Source organism: Orcinus orca, chromosome 3 (assembly GCF_937001465.1).
Source record: "Orcinus orca chromosome 3, mOrcOrc1.1, whole genome shotgun sequence".
Taxonomy (NCBI): Eukaryota; Metazoa; Chordata; class Mammalia; order Artiodactyla; family Delphinidae; genus Orcinus; species Orcinus orca.
The window spans coordinates 167,635,535-167,647,940 of record NC_064561.1 but is presented as its reverse complement, the minus strand read 5'-3'; positions in this window follow the sequence as shown (position 1 = coordinate 167,647,940).

Sequence of the window (12,406 nt, the reverse complement as noted above, 5' to 3'; positions counted from 1 at the left end):
AGTCATCAACAGGAAGACACTGGAACTCACCGACAAAGATACCCCACATCCAAAGACAAAGGAGAAGCCACAATGAGATGGTAGGATGAGTGCGATCACAATAAAATCAAATCCCATAACTGCTGGGTGGGTGACTCACAAACTGGAGAATGCTTATACCACAGAAGTCCACCCACTGGAGTGAAGGTTGTGAGCCCCACGTCAGGCTTCCCAACCTGGGGGTCTGGCAATAGGAGGAGGAATTCTAGAGAATCAGACTTTGAAGGTTAGCAGGATTCGATTGCAGGATTTCAACAGGACTGGGGGAAACAGAGACTCCGCTCTTGGAGGGCACACACAAAGTAGTGTGTGCATCGGGACCCAGGGGAAGGAGCAGTGACCCCATAGAGACTGAACCAGACCTACCTGCTAGTGCTGGGGGGGTCTCCTGCAGAGGTGGGGGTGGCTCTGTCTCACCGTGAGAACAAGGACACTGACAGCAGAAGTTCTGGGAAGTACTCCTTGGCGTGAGCCCTCCCAGAGTCTGCCATTAGGCCCACCAAAGAGCCTGGGTAGGCTCCAGTGTTGGGTCGCCAACAGGGAGGGAACCCAGCCCCGCCCATCAGCAGGCAAGTGGATTAAAGCTTTACTGAGCTCTGCCCACCAGAGCAACAGCCAGCTCTACCCACCACCAGTCCCTCCCATCAGGAAAGCTGCACAAGCCTCTTAGATAGCCTCATCCACCAGAGGGCAGACAGCAGAAGCAAGAAGAACTACAATCCTGCAGCCTGTGGAACAAAAATCGCATTCACAGAAAGATAGACGAGATGAAAAGGCAGAGGGCTAGGTACCAGATGAAGGAACAAGATAAAACCCCAGAAAAACAACTAAATGAAGTGGAGATATGCAACCTTCCAGAAAAAGAATTCAGAATAATGATAGTGAAGATGATCCAGGACCTTGGAAAAAGAATGGAGGCAAAGATGGAGAAGATGCAAGAAATGTTTAACAAAGACCTAGAAGAATTAAAGAATAAACAAACAGAGATGAACAATACAATAATTGAAATGAAAATCACACTAGAAGGAATCAATAGCAGAATAACTGAGGCAGAAGAACAGATAAGTGACATGGAAGATAGAATGGTAGAATTCATGGCTGCAGAACAGAATAAAGAAAAATGAATGAAAAGAAATGAAGACAGCCTAAGAGATCTCTGGGACAACATTAAACGCAACAACATTCGCATTATAGGGGTCCCAGAAGGAGAAGAGAGAAAGGACCTGAGAAAATATTTGAAGAGATTATAGTTGAAAATTTCCCTAACATGGGAAAGGAAATAGCCACCCAAGTCCAGGAAGCACAGAGAGTCCCATACAGGATAAACGCAAGGAGAAATGCCGAGACACATAGTAATCAAGTTGGCAAAAATTAAAGACAAAGAATTATTGAAAGCAGCAAGGGAAAAATGACAAATAATATACAAAGGGACTCCCATAAGGGTAACAGCTGATTTCTCAGCAGAAACTCTACAAGCCAGAAGGGAGTGGCATGGTATACTTAAAGTGATGAAAGGGGAGAACCTACAACCAAGATTACTCTACCCGGCAAGGATCTCATTCAGATTCAATGGAGAAATCAAAAGCTTTACAGACAAGCAAAAGCTAAGAGAATTCAGCACCACCAAATCAGCTCTACAACAAATGCTAAAGGAACTTCTCTAAGTGGGAAACAGAAGAAAAGAAAAGGACCTACAAAAACAAACTGAAAACAATTAAGAAAATGGTCATAGGAACATACATATCAATAATTACCTTAAACGTGAATGGATTAAATGCTCCAACCAAAAGACACAGGCTTGTTGAATGGATACAAAAACAAGACCCATATATATGCTGTCTACAGAGACCCACTTCAGACCTAGGGATACATACAGACTGAAAGTGAGGGAATGGAAAAAGGTATTACATGCAAATGGAAATGAAAAGAAAGCTGGAGTAGCAATACTCATATCAGATAAAATAGACTTTAAAACAAAGACTATTACAAGAGACAAGGAAGGACACTACATAATGATCAAGGGTTCTATCCAAGAAGAAGATATAACAATTATAAATATATATGAACCCAGCACAGGAGCACCTCAATACATAAGGCAACTGCTAACAGCTATAAAAGAGGAAATTGACAGTGACACAATAATACTGGGGTCTTTAACACCTCACTTACACCAATGGACAGATCATCCAAACAGAAAATTAATAAGGAAACATAAGCTTTAAATCACACAATAAACCAGAGAGATTTAATTGATATTTATAGGACATTCTATCCAAAAACAGCAGATTACACTTTCTTCTCAAGTGTGCAGGGAACATTCTCCAGGATAGATCACATCTTGGGTCACAAATCAAGCCTCAGTAAATTTAAGAAAATTGAAATCATATCAAGCATCTTTTCTGACCACAACACTATGAGATTAGAAATCAATTACAGGGAAAAAAATGTAAAAAGTACAAACACATGGAGGCTAAACAATATGTTACTAAATAACCAAGCGATCACTAAAGAAATCAGAGAGGAGATCAAAAAATACCTAGAGACAAATGACAATGAAAACACGATGATCCAATACCGATGGGATGCAGCAAAAGCAGTTCTAAGAGGGAAGTTTATAGCTATGCAAGCCCACCTCAAGAAACAAGAAAAATCTCAAATGAACAATCTAACCTTACACCTAAAGGAAAAGAAGAACAAACAAAACCCAAAGTTAGCAGAAGGAAAAAAATCATAAAGATCACAGCAGAAATAAATGAAATAGAAACAAAGAAAACAATAGCCAAGATCAATAAAACAAAAGCTGGTTCTTTGAGAAGATAAACAAAATTGATAAACCATTAGCCAGTCTCCTCACGAAACAGAGAGAGAAGACTCAAATCAATAAAATTAGAAATGAAAAAGGAGAAGTTACAACAGATACTGCAGAAATACAAAGCATCCTAAGGGACTACTACAAGGAACTCTATGCCAATAAAATGGACAACCTGGAAGAAATGGACAAATTCTTAGAAAGGTATAACCTCTCAAGACTGAGCCAGGAAGAAATAGAAAATATGAACAGACCAATCACAAGTAATGAAATTGAAATTGTGATTAAAAATCTTCCAACAAACAAAAGTCCAGGACCAGATGGCTTCACAGGTGAATTCTATCAAACATTTAGAGAAGAGTTAACACCCATCCTTCTCAAACTCTTCCAAAAAAGTGCAGAGAAAGGAACACTCCCAAACTCATTCTGTGAGGCCACCATCATGCTGATACCAAAACCAGACAAAGATACTACAAAAAAAGAAAATTATAGACCAATATCACTGATGAATATAGATGCAAAAATCCTCAACAAAATACTAGCAAACAGAGTCCAACAACACATTAAAAGGATCATACACCATGATCAAGGGGGATTTATCCCATGGATGCAAGGATTCTTCAATATACCCAAATCAATATGATACACCATATTAACAAATTGAAGAATAAAAACCATATGATCATCTCAATAGATGCAGAAAAAGCTTTTGACAAAATTCTTCACCCATTTATAAACACTCTTGAAAGTGAGCATAGAGGGAACCTACCTCAACATAATAAAGACCATATGTGACAAACCCACAGCAAACATCAATGGTGAAAAACTGAAAGCATTTGTTCTAAGATCAGGAAAAAGACAAGTATGTCCACTCTCACCACTATTATTCAACATAGTTTTGGAAGTCCTAGCCATGGCAATCAGAGAAGAAAAAGAAATAAAAGAAATACAGATTGGAAAACAAGAAGTAAAACTGTCACTGTTTGCAGATGACATGATACTATACATAGAGAATCCTAAAGATGCCACCAGAAAACTACTAGAACTAATCAATGAATTTGGTAAAGTAGCAGGATACAAAATTAATGCACAGAAATCTTTTGTATTCCTATACACTAATGATGAAAAACCTTAAAGAGAAATTAAGGAAACACTCCCATTTACCATTCCAACAAAAAGAATAAAATACCTAGGAATAAACCTACCTAGGGAGACAAAAGACCTGTATGCAGAAAACTATAAGATACTGATGAAAGAAATTAAAGTTGATACCAACAGATGGAGAGATATACCATGTTCTTGGATTGGAAGAATCAATATTGTGAAAATGACTATACTAACCAAATCAATCTACAGATTCAATGCAATCCCTATCAAATTAACAGTGGCATTTTTTATGGAACTAGAACAAAAAATCTTAAAATTTGTATGGAGACACAAAAGACCCCGAATAGCCAAAGCAGTCTTGAGGGCAAAAAACGGAGCAGGAGGAATCAGACTCCCTGACTTCAGAGTATACTACGAAGCTACAATAATCAAGACAATATGGTGCTGGCACAAAAACAGAAATATAAGTGAATGGAACAAGATAGAAATCCCAGAGGTAAACCCACCCACCTATGATCAACTAATCTATAACAAAGGAGGCAAGGATATACAATGGAGAAAAGACAGCCTCTTCAATATGTGGTGCTGGGAAAACTGAACAGCTACATGTAAAAGAATGAAATTAGACCACTGTCTAATACCATACACAAAAATAAACTCAAAATGGATTAGAGACCTAAATGTAAGACCAGAGACTATAAAACTCTCAGAGGAAAACAGGAAGAACACTCTTTGACATAAATCACAGCAAGATCTTTTTTGATCCACCTCCTATAGTAATGGAAATAAAAACAAAAAAAAACCAAATGGGACCTAATGAAACTTCAAAGCTTTTGCACAGCAAAGGAAACCATAAACAAGGTGAAAAGACAACCCTCAAAATGGGAGAATATATTTGCAAATGAATCAGTGGACAAAGGATTAATCTCCAAAATATATAAACAGCTCATGCAGCTCAATATTGAAGAAACAACCCGATCCAAAAATGAGCAGAATACCTAAATAGACATTTCTCCAAAGAAGACATACAGATTGCCAAGAAGCGTATGAAAATTGCTCATATCACTAATTATTAGAGAAATCCAAATCAAAACTACAATGAAATATCACCTCACACCAGTTAGAATGGGCCTCATCAGAAAATCTACAAGCAACAAATGCTGGAGAGGGTATGGAGAAAAGGGAACCCTCTTGCACTGTTGGTGGGAATGTAAGTTGATACAGCCTCTATGGAGAATAGTATGGAGTTTCCTTAAAAAACTAAAAATAGAATTACCATATGATCCAGCAATCCCACTGCGGGGCATATATCCAGAGAAAACCATAATTCAAAAACACATACCCTCCAATATTCATTACAGCATAGCCAGGTCATGGAAGCAACCTAAATGCCCATCAACAGATGAATGGATAAAGATGTGGTACATATATACAATGGAATATTACTCAGCCATAAAAAGGAACGAAATTGTGTCATATGTTGAGACGTGGATGGATCTAGAGACTGTCATACAGAGTGAAGTAAGTCAGAAAGAGGAAAACAAATATCATATATTAACGCATGTATGTGGAACCTAGAAAAGTGGTACAGATGAACTGGTTTGCAGGACAGAAATTGAGACACAGATGTAGAGAACAAAGGTATGGACACCAAGGGGGGAAAGTGGCGGGGGTCAGAGGTGGTGGTGGGATGAATTGAGAGATTGAGATTGACATGTATACACTGATGTGTATAAAATGGATGACTAATAAGAACCTGCTGTATAAAAAAATAAATGACATTAAATTCAAAAAAAAATAAAGCGTGAAGTATTACATTAAAAAAGACAAGAAAACACATTTAAAAGAATGTTGAGTTAGGGGTATGGGCAGTTAGTCTAGGGATATTGATATGTTTCAGTAATTTACTTCAATAGTAGGAAACTCATATACGGATGAATGGATGGATGAATAGTGACTACCAGAGAGTTTAGAAAATCACACAGGATTTTTTTTTTCTTACCTTAGGTTAAAGCAGAAAAGGGAACAAAAATTATTTTGATCATCTAATGCTAATTAACTGTTAACAGTAAGGTATGGCAGATAATTCATCACAACATTCTCCTCTTGGGAATGCAGGAAAATCATATTCCCAAGCCTCCCCTAAAGTCAGTTTGGAAGCCATGCAACTAGTTTCTGGGAAATTAAATATATGCTACTTCTGGTCCTTTTCTCGTTCCATGGTTCCTTGGAAGCACTGCATTTGATGGCACAGCTATAAAAAGGAGGAAGCCACAAAATCATCATTAAAGAGAGAGCAGCTCTCTCTTTAATGAGGTGGTCAATACTTGGTCAACAAGGGGTGGTCAGTAGATAAAACTTGAATGAATTAAGACACTGGGACTTGGCAATTTATTATCATAGGAAAGTCTAGTCTATTCTGATCAGTACATAAATTGATACAGAGGTGGGATGCTGTACTATTAAAAACTTAAATTATATCTCAAAGCATTATTTCTCATGTTGCAAGCAGCAAGGTAACAACCACAAGAAGAGCAGCAAGGCAACAGACGTAAGAGACTGAAAATATGAAAGCCACCTGCAGATTTCATGCTTACAAGACTTAGAGTACTAGGGAAGATAGTAGTATGTGTTTGAAGCCATTGGCAGATTTTTTTGAAGATAAGATAAGGATACTCTAGAAATTCAAGGTTTCCCAAGAATGAGGAAGAATGTTTCTGAAATAGAATTTTATAGAAGTTTTATGGAAAAAGGGCCAGTAAAATAATCTTTTTTTTGTTTTGTTTTTTTGTTTTTGTTTTCTTTCGGCGGTACGCGGGCCTCTCACTGTTGTGGCCTCTCCCGTTGCGGAGCACAGGCTCCGCACGCGCAGGCTCAGCAGCCATGGCTCACAGGCCCAGCCGCTCTGCAGCATGTGGGATCTTCCCGGACCGGAGCACGAACCCGTGTCCCCTGCATCGGCAGGGGGACTCTCAACCACTGCGCCACCAGGGAAGCCCAGTAAAATAATCTTGATTTAATAAAGTAACCCGGGGAAAATACCATTTTAATGGGCCTCCCATCTTTTTTTTTTTTTTTTTTTCCAGATAGCTACTTGTGTTTATTCAGGCTGGTAAGAGAATGAGAGCGTCAAGGGGTCAGAAAGTAGGGAAGTAAAATATACTTGACATTTGTGTCCAGAAAATAATTTCAGGTGACAGAAACAAATGGATCAGAAGTGTATTAAGTTTGGCAGGTTTATCAAAGAAACCATTACTTCATCTAGAAAAGACTTTAAATCATCAAGATATTTAGAGCCTTGAACCCCTACCTTCTTTTAGGAGAGAAAAGGCTCATTATAGACCCCTCAAGAGTACATGGTCTTCATTCCTCAGTTTGGATATAGTCACAGCCAGACAAACTCATAGAAAGACATCAAATTTGTGGTTACCAGAGGTGAGGAGTGAGGGGTAGGGAATTGGATGGAGTCAGAAAATACAAACTGCCAGTTATAAATAAGTATTAGGGATGTAATGTACAACATGATAAATATAACTAACATTGCTGTATATTATATATGAAAGTTGAGAGTAAATCCTGAGTTCTCATCCCAAGGAAAAACATTTTTTTTTCTGTTTCTTCAATGTGGTATCTATATGAGATGATGCATGTTCACTAAACCTATTGTGATAATTTCATGAAATATGTAAGGCAAACTATTATGCTGCTAAATGCTATTATTATCTTAAACTTATACAGTGCTCTGTGTCAATTTTATCTCAATAAACCTAGAAGAAAAAAATACTTGAATGAAAGGGAAACATTTTGGAAACGAGGACAAAGATCTCAAAATAATGAAAAATAAAGACTATGTAATAAATAAGGAAGATGAAAATATCTAGTAAATCAGGGAGAAATATTAAAGAAGATGGCAGAGTACACTAATATCTTTTAAAAGTCTACTAATATGCAATATGCAAAATAAATGCAACTAATATGAATTTAAAGTTTCATCTGTTTGGTATTACTGGGGAAACAAGCCAAAACAAATCACTCTAACTTTTCATGACTAGATGCAATGAAAGGGCATAGCATTTCTGATGGAAAAATAAAACAGAAAGAATCTAAGTGGAACAGTATGTGTCATGACAGCATAAGCCTACTAAGCCATCCATGTGATTGATGCTTATGAAATGATAGAGGGTACCAAGGTGAGAATAAGAGGCAAAAAGGGAAATAATACATCTCAAAAGTTGAAAAAAATGATTCCTTCATTTGATGGAAGATTGAATTAGATAACAATTAATATCTTGAATTCCTGCAACTTTTATAGTGAAATTACTACTTTGGAAATACAATGAAAAGTTTAAGTTATAAAAATGCATTCTCAAACTAACTAAAAACCATATGCTGATTTTAAAAACTAACAAGTAGGCAAATTATACTTAGGTGTGAGAAGTGTTTTGCTTCCCTTGATTACAACCTCAAGGGAATAATAAGTGAATAATAATAAACAAATAATAATAAAACATAATGTGTGATTAGAACTGGACCCAGATGTAGAGTACTATGTTTATAAAGGCAAGTGGTTCCTAAGCAAAAACATTTCCAAAAATGTTATATTCTACAGTATGTTTTCAAACTGGTTCTAATACTTTAACATGAAAATCTTCCATATGTTTTCTGTCTGTAAACTTAATGTTGTTCCCATTTAGGTATATTTGACAATGATAAGATTTCTCTACTTAACGCTCTTCGCATTACATAGTATAGTATTTCATCCATTTTATTGTTATTCTTTTTGAAATTGTTAATTAAAAATTATCTTCTATATATTTTAGGATATATTTAACAAGTACAGTCATTATGGCATCCTCTAAAGTATAGTCCATAAAATAGGAAATTATTAGGATAATTTAATCTCCTTAAAATATTGTGAGGAAGGAAACTTGATTCTACTTACCTTATAATTCTGAGTACCCAGGAAAAAAGAGAGCCAGGCAAATTAAAGGATAGAACCAGTGGATTCACATGGACATTTAGGCCTATTTATTATCTTTTTCTGATGCTTTCTTTGCTGCTGACACATGGGTTTACGAGAGAAACCACAGGCATCCATAAAATTAGTTGTGTCAATGTCTTTCCCGCCAGTGTCTTCCAAGATCTAGAGTTAATTCTGGAAAGTAAAGAAACCCTATATTCGCTTTGGGGATAAATTCCACTATGCTATCAAGCTTACTAATTTACCAATATTAACTCAGATACTGTTTATTCTTCATTTGGCTACTTATGTCAGTTGCTCAATTTGGAAGGAAAGAAAGGAAAGGCAAATAACTTTCAATCTCAAAATTAAAACTAAGCACTTTTAGTTGACCTGTGCATGCACACATGGCGCGCGCACACACCACCCCCCAGATGAGGAGCGTCTTTCTCCCTTAGCGTCATCTTTGTCTATGAGCAATTTGTGTGGCTCAGACCTAGGACGAGCATGAGTAAGTCAGAAGAAACGCTGGAGAAAGTGCAAGAAAGTAAGGACAATGAAGTAAAAGAAAAGGGGAAGAGTAGTGTCATCTTGACCCCAGCAGGAATTGTAATACAGGAACTCAAATGCCCTAGTTTGCTTATCTCTCATGAAAAAAAAATATCATCCAGTTAGGTAGAATGTGTTTTACTGGGTGTATGATCGTTTTTAATGTTATTTCAGACATGACAAATATTCCTTTTGCCAGATTCAGTTCTGTCTAATATGGGACTCATGGGGCTATTCGAATATAAATACATTCCTGCCTGTTAAAAGACTTTAACTAGCTGTGTCTTCTAAAGTAATGGGACTAATGTGTATAGCTGCATTTTGGATTTCTTTCCCTCTAAGAGTAGCCAGGGTTGAAAAGTCATTTCAAACCTTGTTTAAAGTGTGAACCATACAGTGAGTTGATTTTAGGATAATTCCTTTTCTACTTTTCATTGAACTGAAAGTATATTTAATTTGGAAATATTGAACATGTGAGGGTGAAGTCAGGAAAAGGGCCACCAGCATTATGTGTTCAACGCTCAACCTTAATCACCAGAGGAAAGAAGAGGTTAAAATGGTCACAGAGGAACACACAGGATGCATGGATTTCTGAAGCTATTTTCTGAAAACTCTATTTCTGGGAAAGAACTATTAGAGGGAGGTGAAGCAGGAGATTTTCTTCACTTAGAAGAACAGCTGACAATTGCCCCAGTAATTCAGTGTTGTTTCAGTTTCCCTAGGATAATAGAATCGTGTCATGAATCTCCCCTGCCGTAGAACCCTGGGACTAAATGGAAACATAAGAGGAAATTTTTTGTTGTTGATTTGTGTTTGATTGATTTGCTTTATTTTGTTTTTAGGAATGGTCATAGGCCAGTTTTGACTTCAGAAGTCTTTCTGTATTAAGGAAAGGAGGCAAATTACAGTCTTCTAAATATTTTGGCAAATGTAGATGATTTAATTTCTCTTTAATAATTTAAGGTATTTATCAAGGTCCTATCTTCAGCCAGTTTTTTGTTAGTAATGGCACAAACCATGACCTTTAGCCAATTAATCAGATAAAGTACAATTAAAAAAAAGTAATGTGCACATAATAGAATGATTATTCAATAACTCAGAATTGTTATCCATCAGTGGGGATTGACTAACGAGGCATAAAAATGAATAGTATAAATAATCTCAGGTAACTATAAAACGGGATAAATCTCTTCCTCAACGAATTTTATATCCCATTAGAATATGAGAGGAACAATGATAAATAGGATATATAGGATCAAATCCACATAATTACATGATTCTGTTAAATGTTGAAATAGATAATCTCATTTTTTGAGAGAAAATTATAAAAGTAGGTTTTTTCTTCCTGAGATGCAACAGAAAACTTTCCGTATGCAGGTGTTTACAAGCAGTCTCTCCTGGACCACAATCTAGTCACGCTCCTCTGAGTCCTCATCTTTTTTTTGTTTTTTTTAACATCTTTATTGGAGTATAATTGCTTTACAATGGTGTGTTAGTTTCTGCTTTATAACAAAGTGAGTCAGCTATACATATATCCCCATATCTCTTCTCTCTTGCGTCTCCCTCCCACCCTCCCTATCCCGCCCCTCTAGGTGGTCACAAAGCACCGAGCTGATCTCCCTGTGCCATGCAGCTGCTCATCTTGGCTAGGCCTAAACTTGGCTTATATGGATTTAAACAAACGCTCGCATAATTTCTAACACCTCAAGTCTGTATCACTAGGATGATACTAGCCTGCCTGAGAAAACTCCAGGCTGCCAAAATAATTTACTGTGTGTTTTAGGCAACACCTGATGATAAGGACCTCTGTCTCCCAGTCCTGAGAGGGTATGAGCTAACTTCCATAAGCACAGGTTAGCAAACCCAGATAGGTTTCCCATGGACCAAGCTCTCCTTGCTGCTTTTTAAAATTTTCCCTTTCCTGATTCTGTTCAAGGCCTTGCCATTTCCCCTCCCTACTGCTTCGTTCTCAATTAATTAATTAATGATATAATTAACATGTAACATTGTGTAAGTTTAAGGTGTAAAACCTGTTGATTGATTTACATATATAGTAATATGATTATCACTGTAGAGTCAGCTAATATGTCTATAATATCACATAATTATTTCTTTGTTATGGTGAGAACATTTCAGAGCTAGTCTTATAGCAATTTTGAAGTATTCAGTACAGTATTGTTGACTTGTAATCTCTAGGATGTACATCAGATCTTGAGAAGTTATTTATCTTCTAGTTGCAAGTTTGTATCTTTTATCGACATCTGCCTAATTCCCTCACTCTCCAGGTCCTGGTAACCATCATTTTCATCCTCTGGGATCAAACTCTGCACAAATTGCAGGGGAGCTCATCACTTTCCCCTACTGTCCATAGTTACTGAATAGTCTGCTTTCACCATATTAGCTAACGTCCGGCTGTGTTTATCTTTGACAGTATCCATTATCCAGAACAATTCATAATACACAGAAAATAAAACAATTAGCAGTCTCCCCAAGAACTGCAGTAAATGGTCAGATTTCACCACCCTCCCAGCTCTGATGCCATAAGTCACAAAGCATTGTCATCACTGTCTGCAAATGGTGTTGCTTATAGCTCACACATAAAGTGATTCTAATGTTCACTTGTTATAATGCAACTTGTGTTAATACAGCATTTTACAACTGTTTTAGAATATGTTTAAAGTGCTGAATTAAATGAATCTGCTTGCAATTATTTATTTATTGTTATTGGCCACGCCATGCGGCATGTGGGATCTTAGTTCCCCAACCAGGGATCGAACCCACACCCCCTGCAGTGAACGTGCAGAGTCTTAGCCACTGGACCACCAAGGAAGTCCCTGAATCTGCTTTTAGAACTCTATTTCTGTATAGTTCAAACTACTTTCATAAACCAGTTAAGTTAGATTGTACTATGATTAAAAATTATTCACTGCTTTTCCCCAGGA